This window comes from Apodemus sylvaticus, chromosome 1, assembly GCF_947179515.1.
Source record: "Apodemus sylvaticus chromosome 1, mApoSyl1.1, whole genome shotgun sequence".
NCBI lineage: Eukaryota > Metazoa > Chordata > Mammalia > Rodentia > Muridae > Apodemus > Apodemus sylvaticus.
The window spans coordinates 139088496-139107894 of NC_067472.1; positions in this window are offsets into that span (position 1 = coordinate 139088496).

Consider the following 19399-nt stretch of genomic DNA (forward strand, 5'->3'; position numbering starts at 1 on the left):
TTTCTTCACGGTAACAAGACAAGTAACTAGTACATTCACCCACATAGAAATCTCTGCAATGGTACAACATAGACTAAAATCTAGCACCATAGTACTCCACGCATAGATTCAATACATGAAAAGGAAGATGTTAAATATGAAGGAGAGAAATCCTGTAGGGAAGTCAAGACACCCTTGAGAACATGAGTGTGGGTTACTCTAAGAACAGTAACTGTAGGGGATAGCCAAGTGTGGGTACAATCTCCTTGAGAGAGTCAATTCAATTTAGTCAATTGGTGCAATTTAATTTAGTCAAATATGATGGGCAATTATAGACTCATCCAAACCTGGCTTGTGTTTTTACAGTAATGAGAGGGGTAATCTATGATCATTCTGCACTTCCTGGGCCTGGTTTGAAATACTTGTCTCTTTGGCACTTCATCTCCCACACCATTATTTAAAAACATGGGACTATGAAAAATAGTTGTGATATCCTTAGAGAATGAGTGCTACCAAAGTTTCCTCTCCTTCTTCTACCTCTTAAGGTGATATCAAAAAGTATTTATTAAAGTATCAATTCTGTTTTCAACTTGAAAATTATAGCCCATTAAAATACAGAGAGACACACAGAATCATAATCTTTGCCACTTGTCCACTTAATCTATATTATAGTTACTTACTAAAGAATATGCATGTCTGAAATTATTTGTATGATTTCTTACTGTTAGTTTTCCTAGTTCACATTGATGAATAAAATTTAATTCTAAAGCTACATGTTTCTTACTGACACTGGATGATCTTATTCTTTTCAATGGACATGAACATTAAAGATAGATAGTATTATACTTTATTTAGTTATCTTCTGAGACTCTGATTTAGAAATGTAATTTTTAAGAATATGATATTTTTATAAAATAATAATGCAGGTTTTATGAGTTTTATGCTCTTAAAGGTTTTATGCTCTTAAAATCTAAACAAAGTTCAAAATAATGAGTTCTCTATGGTAATATGACTACTATGAGTCTCCATTTCCTATGCATTATGATAGATAGTGCTGCATTCACTGTATGTGATATTGAAATTAGATCAGATCATATACACACTGCTCATAGTGGATGTTTTTGATGACAGTATCACAATATATGCCATGAGAAAAATGGATGAACATGTTAGCTGCACCACCTAGGGCAACCCTCCCTACAGTCCATATCTTTCCATGGTGCATCATAAATGGTTATCTCAAGATCTCTATACATTGGGAGGCTCATTACCAGAACTGAGTGCTTAGCTGTGGGTCAGCAGAGAAGCACGCTGATGTTTAGGATTGTGCGGGGATCATGCACAGCATCTGCGTGCATGTTACTCGAGTCCAGATGGTCCTATTACTATAGAAAACATGCACACTCAAGGTTGCAAATCTTTCCACTTTTCTGTTTACATTAACCCCACTTTCTCTTCTATAAAGCTTAGGAGCAGAGGAGTAATAAACTCCTGGTCAAAGCATAATACATACATAAGGCTTAAAAGATTCTTCTCATGAAAAACTCCCATAGTTGAACCAAATAATGTTTAAAAATAAAACAAAAAAATGCAAGCTGTTGGCTGACTATTGCTCACTGTGTAGTTCAGGCCACATGTGCTTGTGCACAGTCACCACCCTGGATCCGGCATATTATCATTTATTTCATTGTGCTATAAAGTGTGCAGAGATGCAGAGGATGGGAGGCACCAAGGCACTCTGGTGCAATTCAATTTAGTCAAATATCAGAGATCCACACTGGGTAAATGGAACATGAGTGAAGAACACGGTCCAACTGCCTACTGGTGTAATTGACTCAACAGAGCCAGCCTGTGTCATTAGTCCTATAAACAGTTGCATTTGCAACAATAAAACTGAAAAGCATGGAAATTAAAAGCTGTTAGGATTTTCTCTGGTGTGCATTTATCTTTGAGGAAGTGTGTACACTCTCTAAACAATTTTTGTAATCTCATTGGTAAACTGGTACCAGAGCAGCCTGTGTCAGCAATGTCTTATAGATCAGATGGTGATCAAAGAGGAAGGTGAAATGAGTTGAGGGTACCGTGCCATGATGTGCTGACTTAATTGTCCAGTGCATGTATTCAGTGTTAATTGAATGGCTTGGCACCCCGTTTCTGAGCAGTAATCTAGGGTTATGTCTGGCGAATGGAGGTTATTTGGAGGGATACTGTCAACATGGTATTTACTGCCACACTGTGCAGTTTTACTAAATGTGAGTTTGAAAGTGCAATCTGCGGTATCTTATCTTTTCTTTACTTTTTAAGTTGAGATTTTCATACATGCATAGTTTTGGTTTGATCAAATACACATACTGCCCTCCTGTTCCTCTCCTATCTTCTTACCACCTTTCCTTCCCAATTTCATGTGTATGTGTTCTCTCTCTCTTCCTCTGTCTCTTGATCTTTCTCTTTCTTTCTTTCTTTCTTTCTTTCTTTCTTTCTTTCTTTCTTTCTTTCTTTCTTTCTTTCTTTCTTTCTTTCTTTCTTTCTTTTTTTATGTCTGTCTCTCTTCTTTTTTCTCTCCTAAAATCTCCTGAATCCACTTACTGTTGCCTGTATGTGCATAGGTATAGGAACATCTACTTAGGCAAATGTAGTCTCTCAGAGAAACACATCCCTGAAGAAAGTTTATCCTCCCTCTTCAAGCAGCCTTGAATGGGCAATAAATTTTCAACAATGAGTGTTAATACATGAGCCTCTCTTCCATCTCTGCTGGATGTATGCCTCACTTGATCCTGTTGAGGCCTTGTGCCTGTGGTCAAAGCCATCTATGCAATCAATGGTCTTGTCATACTTAATAGATAATGTCTAATTACAGATGTCCACCATCTACCTCTGACTCTAGATATTTTCTCTCAACTTCTGCAAAGGTCCTTGTGCCCTGAGAACAGGGGATATGCTATAGATGTACCACTTAGAAATGTAACAATTGCATTTTCCTGTTCTCTTCCCACTGCCTGGCTGTGGTTCTCTCTATTAGTCACAAAGTATTTTAAAAAGAATCTTCTTTAATAAAAGATGAGTAATATTATAACTTGTGTGTATAAAAATAAGATGTTAGGGGAAAGTTAAACACTATGTCCTTTTAGCAGAATAAGAGTAATAGGTCTCCCCTGGGGTTGTGGAATTTTGTCTCAGGCAGCATTACCTGGTATGAGTTCTGTCTTCTGGAATAGGTTTGCTACTGTTTCTCTTCAGTGTGTACACTGTATGACAGACTAATGTCCTCAGTCATGTTTGGTTGATTAATGGAACCCTGTCCTATAAGATATCCTTTTGTAAAAGTGTTCATTTTCACTACCACTACTCCAAATCACTAAAATGAAGTTAAGCAAGTCTTTTGTGCATTCTTGGGTCCAAAACAAGGAACCACGCTATTATTCCATTTCTTGTAAGCTATCCATAGGCTTTCAATTAAAGATCAAAGAATACAATAATGGATGAAATATAAGCTCCAAAATTTGTTTCCAATTTTATGAGGGAGCATTTCTACATATTAGTTATAGATAGATTCCTCAATATTTCTGTCTAAAATAGATAAGGATTAATAAAAGTTATGTTTACTGGGGAGCTTCTCCCCATGGAGAGGTAGACTTAAATTTTTCACAGTGATTTTCAGAAAGATATGCCAAAGAACAATTATGGTGACATAGGAACTTTACATTTTGGGATGCTATGATGTTGGCAGCATTGGTGTTCACAGAATCAGCCAAGAACGGCTCATGACCCAGACAGAGATCTGTAGTTAGATACATATATTGACAGAAGGCTGGCTCACGAAAGTCTTTTTCTTGCCTCTTTACAATTTTGCAAGATTACTGAAGGAGATATGACCCAGACCTGTTTTTCCTGCTTTATCATTAGAACCTACTTCTGATAATCATTTGAGCCACTGAATTTCAAAATGAGAGAAGGAAACAAAAGTTTAGATAATTTGCCAATATTAAAAACTGACATTAAATATTCTAAAGATTTTGCTTATTCTAGAAACTTTTACTACTATTACCTGAAAGAAAAATTTATTTATGTTATAAAATAAAATTGAAATACCTATTTGAAGAGGCAGTACAGTATTAACTCTCCTTCCTAATTATATTAAAATCTATGTAGACTAACACTAAATAGAATTATAACACACACACATATATATAATTCACATTAATTTTCAAACTATAGTATTCTAAAATAAAAAGGAAATTATGGCATATATGTACATGTATATATATATATATATATATATATATATATATATATATATATATATATATAAAATTTCCTTATTCATTCATCTGCTGGTAGATGGCTAGTTGTCCCTTGCAATAATGAAAAGCAAAAATAGGTATAGAAATGCAAATATCTCTATGCTAGTATATGGAGTTCTTTGGGGATAAGCTCATGAATGAAATACCTGAGTCATATGGAAGATCATTTTTAACTTTTGAGAAATCTCCAAAGTGATTTTTGCAATGGCTGAATTAATTTGTACTTCCAGCATGGGTGAGTGAATACAGGTTCCTTTCTCTCCATATCCTTTCTAACATTTGGTGGCATACTTTTTTATGATAGCCATTCTGATTAAAATGAGGGTATCTCAAAGAAGTTTTAATTATGCAGAGGAAGGGCCATCGGCAGTGTAACCAAGGTGACAGGGTCCAGGCAGACCCTGTGCCCACTACCACTGACCATAGCTGGCCAGACTGGTTGCAAGCAGCGGTGGATTTACAGCACCTTTCATCGCACAGAAGCCACATCAGAAATCTGCCTCCTGCCAGTCAGTTATGAGAAACTCACCTCCATCTTGGTTCTTGGACACCAGATATATTAGACAGCCTGAGTTACACAAACATAACCCGTTGCCAACATCGCAGGGGTCTAAGCCCGACGGACATTGGCCTGCACCTAGGCCCTGGGCTGTTTGGGGGGGGGGGGTGGGCATCAGTGTGCTAACCCGGCCAGGAGGTTATCTGCCCGGCAGAGTTCTAGCAGGCAAAGCCAGCTAATAGTAATAGCCCGAGGCTAACATAGCCAGGGTCTAGGCCCATCAGGCCCTGGACTGCCCCCAGGACCTGGGCTACTCGGTGGCCCATCTGTGTGTCAACCCAGCCAGGAGGTTGTTAGCCCAGCAGACTCCCGCAGCACTTTCAGGGAGCTCGCACACGCAGCCGCCATCCTACCCACCTGACAGAACCAGTTAATACTCATAGCCCGAGGGGAACTTTGCTTGGGCTATGGCCTGTCAGGCTTTTGACTAGACTCGGGGCCTGAGCAGCTAGGCTAGCATTGTGTGCACCAAGCCGGTTGGGAGATCTGCTGCCCAGCAGAGTGATCATCACTCAGAAAAGGTCCCGGATCATACACCATCAGCACTCCCTGAAGGAGCAGATGAGCACCATCTGATTCACAGAGACAATCTGGGGCAAGGCACACTAGGACTGCAAGGACACCCAAGAGGAGGACAGCACATCAGCAATCTGTGATAGGAGAAACCCAGCCATCCAGTGTTGCTGCGGAAATAGCCCTAGAGCCTCACAAGAGGCTCAAACACCAGCCAGAGACAAGACCAACTAACACCAGAGAACAAGATGGCAAAGGGCAAACGCAGGAACGCTACTAACAGAAATCTAGGCAATATGGCAGCTTCTGAACCAAACTTCCCAACATCTGCAAGTCCTGGTTATGCCAACACACCAGAAAAACAAGATTTGGATTTAAAATCACTGGTCATGATGCTGCTAGAAGAACACAAAAAGGACATAAATGAATCTCTTAAAGAAATACAAGGGAACATGAATAAGCTAGAAACCCGTATAATGAAAACACAAAAATCACTTAAAGAAATTCAGGAGAATATGGCTCAAGAGATAGAAGCCAATAAAGAAGAAACACACACACACACACACACACACACAAAAACCTTAAAGAAATGCAAGAGAACTTGAGTCAACAGGCAGAAGTCATGAAAGAGGAAACACAAAAATCTCTTAAAGAATTAAAGGAAAGCACAAACAAACAAATAAAGGAACTGAGCAAAACCATCCTGGATCTAAAAACAGAAGTAGAAACAACTAAGAAATCACAAAGGGAGACAACTTTGGCAATGGAAAACCTTGAGAAGAAATCAGGGGCCATAGATGCAAATATCAACAACAGAATACAAGAGATGGAAGAGAGAATCTCAGATGCCGAAAATACCATAGAAACCATCGACACAACAGTCAAAGAAAATGCAAAATGCAAAAAGCTTGTAACCCAAAACATCCAGGAAATCGAGGACACAATGAGAAGACAAAACCTAAGGATTATAGGTATAGATGAGAGTGAGATTTATAACTGAAAGGGCCAGCAAATATCTTCAACAAAATTGTGGAAGAAAACTTTCCCAACTTAAAGAGAGAGATGCCCATGAATATACAAGAAGCCTACAGAACTCCAAACAGACTGGACTTGAGCAGAAATACCTCCCATCACATAATAATCAAAACCCCAAATGCACTAAACAAAGAAAGAATATTAAAGGCAGTAAGAGAAAAAGGCCAAGTAACATATAAAAGAAGACTTATCAGAATCACACCAGACTTCTCACCAGAGACAATGAAAGCTAGAAGATCCTGGGCAGATCTCATGCAGACTCTAAGAGAACACAAATGTCAGCCAAGACTACTATACCCAACAAAACTCTCAATCACCATAGATGGAGAAACCAAGATATTCCATGACAAAACCAATTTTATATAATATCTTTCCAGAAACCCAGCTCTGCAAAGAATAATAGGAGGAAAACTTCAATACAAGGAGGGAAACTATACCCTGGAAAAAGCAAGTTAGTTACCTTCCTTCATCAAACCCAAAAGAAGATAACCACTCAAATATAAAAATAACATAAAAAATGACAGGAAGTAATAATCACTATTCCTTAATACCTCTTAATATCAATGGACTCAATTCCCCAATAAAAAGACATAGACTAACAGACTGGATAAGGAAACAGGACCCTACATTTTGCTGCATACAGGAGACACACCTCAGTGTCAAAGACAAAAACTACCTTAGAGTAAAAGGCTGGAAGACAATCTTACAAACCAATGGTCTTGGGAAACGAGCCAGAGTAGCCGTTCTAATATCAGATAAAATTGACTTTCAACCTAAAGTCATCCAAACAGACACAGAAGGACATTTCTTGCTGGTCAAAGGAAAAATCCACCAAGAAGAACTTTCAATTCTGAACATCTATGCGCCAAATGCAAGGGCACCCTCATTCGTAAAAGAAACGTTACTAAAGCTCAAAGCACACATTGCACCTAACACAATAATTGTGGGTGACTTCAACACTCCACTCTCCTCAATGGACTGATCAGGAAAAAAAAAAAAAAACTAAACAGGGACACAGTAAAACTAATTGAAGCTTTAGACCAATTGGATTTGACTGATATTTATAGAACATTTCACCCTAAAGCAAAAGAATATATCTTTTTCTCAGCACCTCATGGTACAATCTCCAAAATCGACCATATAATTGATCACAAGACAGACCTCAACAAATATAAGGAGATTGAACAAATCCCATGCCTCCTATCAGATCACTATGGAGTAAGAGTGGTTTTCAATAGCAACAAAAACAACAGAAAGCCCACATATACATGGAGGCTGAACAATGCTCTATTCAATGACACCTTGGCCAAAGAAGAAATAAAGAAAGAAATCAGAGACTTTTTAGAATTTAATGAAAATGAAGGCACAACATACAAAATCTTTGGGACACAATGAAAGCAGTGCTAAGAGGAAAACTCATAGCCCTGAGTGCCTCCAAAAAGAAAATGGAGAGAGCATACACTGGCAGCTTAACAACACACCTGAAAGCCCTGGAACAATAAGAAGTTATTTCACCCAGGAGGAGAAGACAGGAAATCATCAAACTCAGGGCTGAAATCAATCAAGTGGAAACAAAGAGAATCATACAAAGAATCAATGAATTCAGGAGCTGGTTCTTTGAGAAAATCAACAAGATAGATAAACCCTTAGCCAAACTGACCAAAGGGCACAGAGAAAGTACCCAAATTAACACAATTAGAAATGAAAACGGGGATATAACAACAGAAACTGAGGAAATTCAAAAAATCATCAGATCCAACTACAAAAGCCTATACTCAACACAACTGGAGAATTTGGAGGAAATGGACTATTTCCTAGACAGCTACCAAATACCAAAATTAAATCAGGTCCAAATAGATCATCTGAACAGTCCCATAACCCCCTAGAGAAATAGAAGGGGTCATAGAAAGTCTTCCAACAAAAAAAAAAAAAAAAAGCACAGGACCAGATGGTTTCAGTGCAGAATACTATCAAACTTTCAAAGAAGACCTAACACAATACTCTTCAATCCATTCCATAAAATAGAAACAGAAGGAGCCCTACCCAATTCCTTCTATGAAGCCACAATTTTGCTGATACCAAAACCACACAAGGATCCAACAAAGAAAGAGAACTTCAGACCAGTTTTTAACACTATTTCTCTGTAGTATTGCTTGAAGTCAGGGATACTGATTCCACCAGAATTTCTTTTATTGTTGAGAAGAGTTTTAGCTATCCTGGTTTTTTTTGTTATTCCAGATGAATCTGAGAATTGCTTTTTCTAACTGTGAAGAACTGAGTTGAGATTTTGATGGGGATTGCATTGAATCTGTAGATCGCTTTTGGCAAGATGGCCATTTTAACTATATTAATCCTTCAGATCCATGAGCATGGCAGATTTTTCCATTTTCTGAGGTCTTTGATTTCCTTCTTCAGAGACCTGAAGTTCTTGTTGTATAGACCTTTCACTTGTTTGGTTAGAGTCACACCAAGATACTTTATATTGTTTGTGGCTATTGTGAAGGGTGTCATCTCCCTAACTTCTTTCTCAGCCTGCTTATGCTTTGAGTATAGGAAGGCAACTGATTTGCTTGAGTTGATTTTATAACCAGCCACTTTGCTGAAGTTGTTTATCAGCTGTAGGAGTTCTCTGGTGGAGGTTTTTGGGTCACTTAGGTAGACTATCATGTCATCTGAAGATAGTGATAATTTGACTTCTTCCTTTCCAATTTGTCAATTCTTGCTTTAGAGCATACGCTATTGGTGTTCTGTTCAGAAACTTTCTCCCTGTACCGATGTCCTCAAGGGTCTTCCCCAGTTTCTTTTCTATTAGCTTCAGAGTGTCTGGCTTTATGTGGAGGTCCTTGATCCATTTGGATTTGAGCTTAGTACAAGGAGACAAGGATGGATCAATTCGCATTCTTCTGCATGCTGACCTCCAGTTGAACCAGCACCATTTGTTGAAAAGGCTATCTTTTTTCCATTGGATGTTTTCAGCCTCTTTGTCGAGGATCAAGTGGCCATAGGTGTGTGGGTTCATTTCTGGATCTTCAATCCTGTTCCATTGATCCTCCTGCCTGTCACTGTACCAATACCATGCAGTTTTTAACACTATTGCTCTGTAGTATTGTTTGAGGTCAGGGATACTGATTCCCCCAGATTTTCTTTTGTTGCTGAGAATAGTTTTAGCTATCCTGGGTTTTTTGTTGTTCCAGATGAATTTGATAATTGCTCTTTCTAACTCTGTGAAGAATTGAGTTGGGATTTTGATGGGTATTGCATTGAATCTGTATATTGCTTTAGGCAAAATGGCCATTTTAACTATATTGATTCTACCGATCCATGAGCATGGGAGGTTTCACCATTTTTTGAGGTCTTCTTCCATTTCCTTCTTCAGAGTCTTGAAGTTCTTGTCATACAGATCTTGCACATGTTTGGTAAGAGTCACCCCAAGATACTTTATACTGTTTGTGGCTATTGTGAAGGGGGTCATTTCCCTAATTTCTTTCTCAGCCTGCTTATCCTTTGAGTATAGGAAGGCCACTGATTTGCTTGAGTTGATTTTATAACCTGCCACTTTGCTGAAGTTGTTTATCAGCTGTAGGAGCTCTCTAGTGGAGTTCTTTGGGTCACTTAGGTAGACGATCATGTCGTCTGCAAATAATGATAGTTTGACTTCTTTCTTTCCAATTTGTATCCCTTTGACCTCCTTATGTTGTCGAATTGCCCGAGCTAGTACCTCAAGTACAATATTGAAAAGATAAGGAGAAAGGGGGCAGCCTTGTCTGGTCCCTGATTTCAGTGGGATTGCTTCAAGTTTCTCTCCATTTAGTTTGATGCTGGCTACCGGTTTGCTGTATATTGCTTTAACGATGTTTAGGTATGGGCCTTCAATTCCTGTTCTTTCCAAGACTTTAAGCATGAAAGGATGCTGAATTTTGTCAAATGCTTTTTCAGCATCCAATGAAATGACCATGTGGTTTTTTTCTTTGAGTTTGTTTATGTAGTGGATTGTATTGATGGATTTCTGTATATTGAACCAACCCTGCATTCCCGGGATGAAGCCTACTTGATCATGGTGGATGATCGTTTTGATGTGTTCTTGGATTCAGTTGGCAAGAATTTTATTGAGTATTTTTGCATCGATGTTCATAAGGGAAATTGGTCTGAAGTTCTCTTTCTTTGTTGGATCTTTTTGTGGCTTTGGTATCAGCGTAATTGTGGCTTTGTAGAAGGAATTGGATAGTGTTCCTTCTGTTTCTATTTTGTGGAATAGTTTGAAGAGTATTGGTGTTAACTCTTCTTTGAAGGTCTGGTAGAATTCTGCACTGAAGCCATCTGGTCCTGTCCTTTTTTTGGTTGGAAGACTTTCTATGACTCCTTCTATTTCTTTAGGAATTATGGGACTGCTTAGATGGTCTAGTTGGTCCTGATTTAATTTTGCTATTTGGTTTCTGTCAAGGAAATTGTCCATTTCCTCCAGATTCTCCAGTTGTGTTGAGTACAGGCTCTTGTAGTAGGATCTGATGATTTTTTGGATTTGCTCAGTTTCCATTGTTATATCTCCCTTTTCATTTCTAAGTTTGTTAATTTGGATACTTTCTCTGTGCCTTTTTAAGTAATGGCCTGGGTTGCTTTTCTGTAACTGTGATGAATCCCATGACCAAAAGCAACTTGGGAGGAAAGGGATGATAGGTTGACATGTCAAAAACACATATCATCACTGAGAGAAGTCAAGACAGGAACCTGATTAGTTATTAATTTTAAAAATGCTCCATAGACTTGTTATTTGTTCACATAAAAAGTTTTGGTCCCATTTTGATGTGATAGTTCATGCATATTTAATTATATACCTAAGTATTTTTTTAAAAAGCAAAGGAATTAATTTGAGAGGAAACATGGCACATGTCTTTCAGAAATTGGCTTGATTCACTTAATATGATTGTCTCCAGCTGAGATGCACAGAAATTTCAGATTATATTATCTTGAAAAATGACTTTATTGCCATGATGAAATGCCTCTACTTTTCACTGTTTGAGCTTATATTAACATAATCATTCCTACATTCTTTTTAACAGTGGTAATGAAGAATATGTTTTTCATTTAATTTTAAAATACTTCTGAGTTTTTATTTAGATTATGCATTTTTTATAGTGTGGTGGTTTGAATATGCTTGGCCCATGAGAAGTGGCAAGTGATGTGTGGCCTTGTTGAAATTGGTGGATACTTTTGGAAGAAGTGACTGTGTAGGCTGGCTTTGGCGTCTTATAGTGCTCAAGCTCTGGCCAATGTGGAAGAAAGCCTCCTTCAGGCTGTCTTCACAGCAAAAGGTAGAACTATACTTCCAGCATCATGTCTGCCTAATGGACTAAACCACTGAAAATGTAACACAGCCCAAACTAAATATTTTCCTTCATAAGAGTTGCCTTGGTCATGGTCCCTTTTCACAGGAATAAAGCCCTAACTAAGACATATAGTCAGCATGTAGTAGAACATGCTGGGTGCTTTCTAATCCAATTACACATTGCTTGACTTTAATAGGAACTTTAGAGCATTTTTATTTAACCTGATTGTTTATATCTTTAAATTTGTTGTCTTACTACTTCTTTTCATTTGCCTTATTTTTTCTATTCTTTCTACTATTTTCATTAACATTAATCATATATTTTTGTAGTCCATCATAGAAAAAGTTGGCTATGTTGTCTCATATATCACATGGAACAAAGAACAATGAAAACACATTCATGTTCTTGGTTTGTTTTCTCCAGTCTTAGACATTTTAGAGTCTTCTACCTAGGGAATGATTATCTCAATTAAGGTAATCAAGATAATCTCTTATACACAAACTAGGTTCACCAAATCTTGATGGTGACACATTGGAACTACATTCTTAAGTGATTCTAGATTTTGTCTAGTTGACTATTAACATCAACCAACCATGTCATCAGTCACGTGTGAATAAACTGCTTAGAACTCACTCAAACATTTCTCCTCCTTTCAAAGCTACCTTTTATTTCCATGTGTACTTTTGCATTGTTTATATTACTATGCCACTTTAGTTAGTCACCCCTTCTGTGATAGTTCATTTATTGTTGACACCATTCAATATAAATTTAACTGAACTCTGGTAGTTTTTGATCTCTAGAAGTTAGAGTTGAATGTTGTTATGTTGTTACTTAACCTTTTGAGCAGAAAGAATACAGATGTAATAGTTGTCTTGCATCACTGTGTTCAATTGGACATCCATACAGTGCTTTATCAGTCTTAGATGACTGATTTTTCTGATCACTGTGGCAATACCACTGCTTCTTCATGTTACCAGTAAACCTGGTTTAACTGTTGAAAGCTATGAGCCTTCGTAGATGTTTGATATCTTGGTATTCTTCTCAAATTCTTGAGCTTTACTCAACAATATTATTATATGGAAATGATTTGCCACTTTGAACCTAAAGCTTTATGAACAAGGTCAGACTTTGTCAGTAAATAGCTAATTATTTCCTATGATGTATAAAGTCTTGTAGAAGAATTTTCCCATGTCAAATGTGGCTACTAAAGTGTTATTATTATAACCTTGCTTGCATAACAGGTGTTGCTTTATCTTGTATCTTCAAGTGATTATTTTAATGGTTTAATATGTCCATTTATTCCCTTAGAAATGACCACAAGATACCTTTCTAGAACCGTTCTGAAGTTTTCAAAAATGTTAGCCTCAAGATTTTCTGACCTTAATTCAGAAAATCTACTTTGTCATTCATGTTGTGGCTCAGAAACTGAAATTGCTAACATTAGCTGGTCACTGAGGACCTCTCTTTGTCTTTGCCTCTCTCTTTCTCTCTCTCTGTGTGTGTGTGTGTGTGTGTGTGTGTGTGTGTGCGTATGTGTGTGTATGCGTGTGTGTGTCTGTATTTCTGTCTCTCTTTCTCTCTGTTTCCTCACTTCTTTATGTCTGTCTTTCTGTGATAGGATATCAAAATTAGTTCAAGATAGACTTGAACTAATCACAATCCTTCCACTTCAGCCTTCCCTGTGATGAGATTACATGCAATTGGCACCTCATCCAACTCCACAGCTTATCTTCTTTCATTATCTTTTAGTGTAATGACTGCTCTTTTGTCTCATGTCCAGACTCTCACAAAATTATTAATCCAAAGAAAAGTAAATATATTCATTAGTTAAAAGTATGAATATGGCTGTGCCTAATTAAATACAGACCAGTAATCCACCTTCACCTGCGATACTGACACAGAAGGCTCACAAATGCAAATCTAGTCTGGTAATTTACTATTACCTTACTTCTTGTTTACTGTAAACCCCTCTTAGTGGAAAAGAAGGAACAATCTCACATGCCAGAAAATAACCAAGAATTAGAAGACAAAAGTATTCTAGATGTGATTATGTAAATTGGAATAGCATGTAATAGAAGAAGTATTTTTGTGCCTCTAAGAGAAAAAGAAGCAAGTGTTTCCATCCACTGGTCTGCATGGAGCCAAAACCCAATGCCAAATCCCAAATCCCTGTGATTAAAAAACCTCCATATCTTTTTATTAATGAGTGAACAATTTTGCAGGCAAATGGATGGAACTAGAAAATATTATCCTGAGTGAGGTAACTCAGACACAAAAGGACATGCATGGTATGGACTCACTAATAAGTGAATATTAGCCAAAAAAAAAAAATAGAGAATGCTCAAGATACAGTCCTTAGAACTCAAAAAAGGTCAACAAGCTGAAGGGTACAAGTGAGGATACCTCAGTCCCTCTTGGGAGGGAGAGGAGAGGAATCACAAGTAGGAAGAGATGGAGGGAGGGATCTGGGAGGGAAAGTGGCAGGGTGGGCGGGACAGGGGAACCTGATCTGGCACTGGGTAAGTGAAAAGGACTGAAACCTTGAGGGCCAACAGGAAGAATGGAAACATGCAATCTTGGGAGGTGGGATGGGATGGTAGGAGGTTGAGTGGACCCTCCAGAATGCACCAGAGACCTGGGTGGTGAGAGACTGAGGGCTCAAAAGGAAGGATCTTAGATGAAATGCCAGGTATTAGGGAGAGGGGAATTATAGAGCCCACCTCCAGCAAGAAGAGGGAAGCACATGAGGGATGGGGTTGCTATCTCACAGTCAAAACTGTGGCCCAGAATTGTTCCTATCTGAAAGAACTGCAGGGATGGAAATAGAGAGGAGCCTGAGGAAAAGAAGGTCCAGGGACAGGTCCAAAGTGGGATCCAGCTCAAGGGGAAGTCCCTAGGCCTGACACTGTTACTGAGGCTATGGAGCTCTAACAAAAAGGGACCTATCATGACCATACTCTGGAAGACCCAACAAGCAGCTAAAAGAGTCTGATGTAGTTATTTGCTCCCAACCAATGGACAGAAGCTGCTGATCCCTGCGGTTGAATTAGAGAAAAGCTGGAAGAAACTGAGGAGGAGGGTAACCCTGTAGTAGGACCATCAGTCTCAATTAACCTGGACCCCTGAGATCTCTCAGATACTGGTCCACCAACCAGTCAGCATACACCAGCTTATGTTAGGTCCCCAACACATATACAGCAGAGGACTGCCAGGTCTGGGTTCAATCAGAGAAGATGCACCTAACCCTCAAAAGACTGGAGGCTCCAGGGAGTTTTGAGGTCCAGTTCGGGGAAGAGTAGGGGTGGGGACATCCTCATGGAAACAGGGGCTGGGGAGGAGGTATGGGATGTGGAACAGTGGAAAAGTGGATGGGGTTGGGGGATAAAATCTGGAGTGTAAATAAATAAATAAAAGACAAAAAAGAAAATGTACATATACACAATGGAATACTATTCAGATGTTTGCAGGTAACATGTAGTAAACTAGAAGTTATTATACTGAGTCAAGTACTCCAGATCCAGAAATAAGAGCACCACATGTTGCTTCTTACTCCTGGATCCCAGCACCAAATCTTCAGATGTGAATACATCCTCTGGAGTAACAGCAGAAACCAGGAAGTAAACAGGGACTGCAAGGAGCAGGAAGGCAGGGAGCTCTAGAGAATGGAATAATTAGGCTGAAGTATTACAAAAGATAAATTGGAAATGGATTTATCTGAGGGGAAAGTGAAGCAGGAGAAGGACCAACACAGAGGGAGAGGATTGGATAAATGATGACACCGGTGTTTGAGAAAGCCATGGAAACTCACATTGTTTTACGTTTATTCCAATTTTGCACGTGTATGTGTATGCATGTGTTTGTATGACTGTGTCTGTGTCTGTCTATATATGTGTGTTTTTTATATGTTTATAATTTATATAAAGATACCCTACTTGCAGGGACTATCCTTCCTGACAAAAACCATAGACTGTCTAACAAAACCGCAGTACCAGTTTTGGGAAAACTCCTTTCAAGTCGTTTGGCCATGGTCATTCAAGAGATTTCTAATTTACCATTGCTCTTATCATTGATTGCCTCTCACAAATTTAAGCCAAGACTCTATTGATGAAAGTGCAACATACTCAGAGGAATGGATGAAATGAGTTGGTACTGATATTGAAGCCTCCTCTTTTGAAGACAAACTCTCAGTCCCTGAGGGTATTATGTGACTGCTGAGGGAGGAAAAACAATCAATAGTCCTATTCAACTGTAAGGTCCATGAGTCACAATAACCAGAAATTCAAGATATACTTAAAGGGGAAATGGTGGCATATATACCCTCTGGGCATTTATGCATAGCACTGAAAACTTAATTCACGACCTTCGGCTGGTGAGGCTATAGACTTAAGAACATGCTATTACTACTTCAAGTCTAATTTCTAACCACATTCTAAATACTTAGCCTTATGTCCACAAATACGTGTCACTCTCACTAATTGTCAAAGAAATTTACTTTTTTTTGGAGAACAGAGACTGTTCCAGAAAGCCGCAGCTCTCAAACATGCAGAGAGCAATTGACCATAGTTTATCCAGCCTCAGTTGATTCATCTACAACACAATCCCTACACCTAAGACTCAAAGATTACTTCAGGCAAAAGGGGCTGAAAGACTGTGATCTTCTAGAGAATACAAGTTGTATCTAATTTGAAATGTAAATAAAGCAAATATATAATAAAAAAATTTTAAAAATAAGTTGCATCAGCAAAATTTCAATTTTGCCTAAACTAGACATGAAAATTATAACTACGGCTCAAACTGAAATTCATTCTTCCCCAAGGACAACAGTCCTGAGAATTTAACCAATTCCAAGTGAGCTGCCTTACAGTGTTAATATATGCATATGAGCAACACTAGATAAACTTAAAGGATGTATTTTCTGTCTGTCTGTCTGTCTGTCTGTCTGTCTGTCTCTCTCTCACACACACACACATACACACACACACACTCACACGCATGCAAGGGTGTATATGAAACAATGATAGTGACAAATAAGAGTTCATGAATTTGAAAAGAAATGGCATATGATACTCAGGAGAGGTTGGGGATAATATGGAAGAAAAACTGTTGTAAACACACTATTCATAGACAAAATTCTCATAAAATACACTAGATGGTTGAAGACATAAAATTTGACAGTGGTCATAGGTGTATCTTATCTATTTATCAAATAAGTTGGAGGTGATTTTCACACACATTGTTGTTGTTTTTATTAATATTCTTGCCACCCTTCAGAAAGTGATTGCTCAATGAAGTTCTTAAATAGGTTTTGTTTGTTATCCTGTCTTCCAAACATATTACAGTGGAGATATTTGGATGATGATATGATAAAATAAACAAATTGTGAAAAGTTTTACAAGCCAAAACTAAAACTAAGAGCATGACTTTTTAAACCTTAGCTGTTCTGTGCTGTTAGACACATTCCATGATTTTAAATAAATAAAGTAGGAGAGAAACCCTGTGAATACTAACTATATGAGAAATAAAATTGTTTCAGCAGCTAGGAGATAGTTTACTTTAAATATAAAAGGAATAAATTCAAGACTGGCATTCTGCACCATGAGCCCTGGCTTACAGAAAGACATGTTCTTTAACACCTTTATAAATACTGTTAATATCAAGAAAAGAAAATAATTGAGTTGGGGATAAGTGCTGTGAAGATGTAACCTAGGGTGATCTTCTAGCCAGTCATTCTGTAAGAAAAGCACTGGGAGCTGACCTCCCTCTCCCACTGCCCAGACCCTGCTCACTCCCACATACTGTGTTGAAATGCTGAGATGCTGCAGGTGCTAGACTTAATTCTCAGAAGAAATCCTATTTGGAAAAGAAAATGCATGAATAAATACATTAATGAAGGGAAGGAGGCAGGAAGTCAAAATGAAAGCCTGAACAGTTTCTCTCTGGTATATGTTGAAGTATCAGCCACTGATAGACAACCCTGTGTATCTCCCAAAGCTTGAGTTGACTTGGAAGAATGGAGACTCATCCCAGACACTTGGGGTTGCCAGCTGCAAAATGTTGCTTGAACAGCAATTAAGCCCATGCTGTGGGACCATCACAAGGGCCAGAGCCTGAGAGCTGGTGCCACTGACATCAGGATTCTCATTCTCAGGGTCCTTGGGGTGCAGCTTGCTAGGGCACAAGGTGTCACGGGGCTGGAACCCATTCCCAGGAGCTGACCTCCCTTCTGTTGAAGTGGATTTGTTCTGTCACGTGCAGTGAGGACCTCTTCATGTGTCAGGAGCACCCTGTAACCTTTGTGCTAATTCCCATGACATCCTCTGTGTCTCACTGTAGGATTCTGTGAGCAGATCTTTCGAGGAGCAGAGAGAACAAAAGAGTCTTCGGCACATCTGAAGATGGCTGGTTGAGTGTGCCTGAATGTAGGGTCATGGTTTGAAAAAGGCTGAGAACCCCTACCTTGCACTAAAGGGTTTTCAATACACAGAGACACATTTTTTTTCAAATGTGCTCCTATAAGCCATGTTAGGCCCAGTCCATTTGTGTATTCAGTTCAATTGCATCGGAATCAATTGGTCCCCAATTGAGTGAGTGCTGAACAATACTAAGTTGTCATTTCCCTCATTTATTTTCTTCTCTTTTCAAAATTACAAATCAGCCACCTTGGATCCAAACTTTGTTGTTGACCAGAACAATTTCAGATGGGAAAAGAGAACTGCAATTAGTAAATGACAAACGAAGTATAAATCACACATAAAACCCCCTGAGGGTTAAGCATTCTCTGAAGATTTCTTTAGCTACTTCTGAGGAATGAAGATTACAATAATATAGGAGTCATGTGAATGCTGGATGACAGAGGGGAAAATGCACTTACTGTTCAGCTCAAGACTACTGTGAGCTCCTGAATTAACTGTTTAATTAGAGTATCAACACACACTCTAAAAGAGATAAATGAAGCTCAAATTGTGCTCTCTCTCTCTCTCTCTCTCTCTCTCTCTGTGTGTGTGTGTGTGTGTGTGTGTGTGTGGTGTTGTCTTTATTGTCCCAGAGACTATGGACATATGTGAATTAATGACTGTATCTTTATATGATACAGCCACGTGAAGAATCCAAGGAAAATCTATAATAATATTTGTAACATAACAATTTTGTCCCTCTCTTAGCTCTAATGAAAAACAGCTCTTCTCATGATATATACCCCCAAAAGATTAACAAAATCTGACAATTGAAAAATAGTTCTTATTCGAGAATAATTGTAATAACTTTTGAAAATGTTAATATGTTAAATAATATTATGCTAATGTTTCATTCATTATCACTAAGGATGAAATAAGACATTATTAATGAGTATTCTCCAGAATCATATTCAATTTAAGTAATTTCACTTCAGTTTGCATATTTCAAACATAAAGAAAATAAATTCATCTTATGGCACAAATAGCAATTGGCTGAATACTGTCTACAGACCTATCACTATATTAAGCACAGCTCACGCCATTACTAGGCTATGTATAACTGTTTTACATAGCGTATTGACATCATGTTATATGTTATAGAAATCACACAGATCAAACAACTTGAAGTTCTACAACCAAAAATTAGGGAATCTGGTTTGTTACTTTGGTCCAATACCATAAAACTGATCTAGTTCAGAGTACTTCATAGTAATAATACTATCAATCAAAGGATTA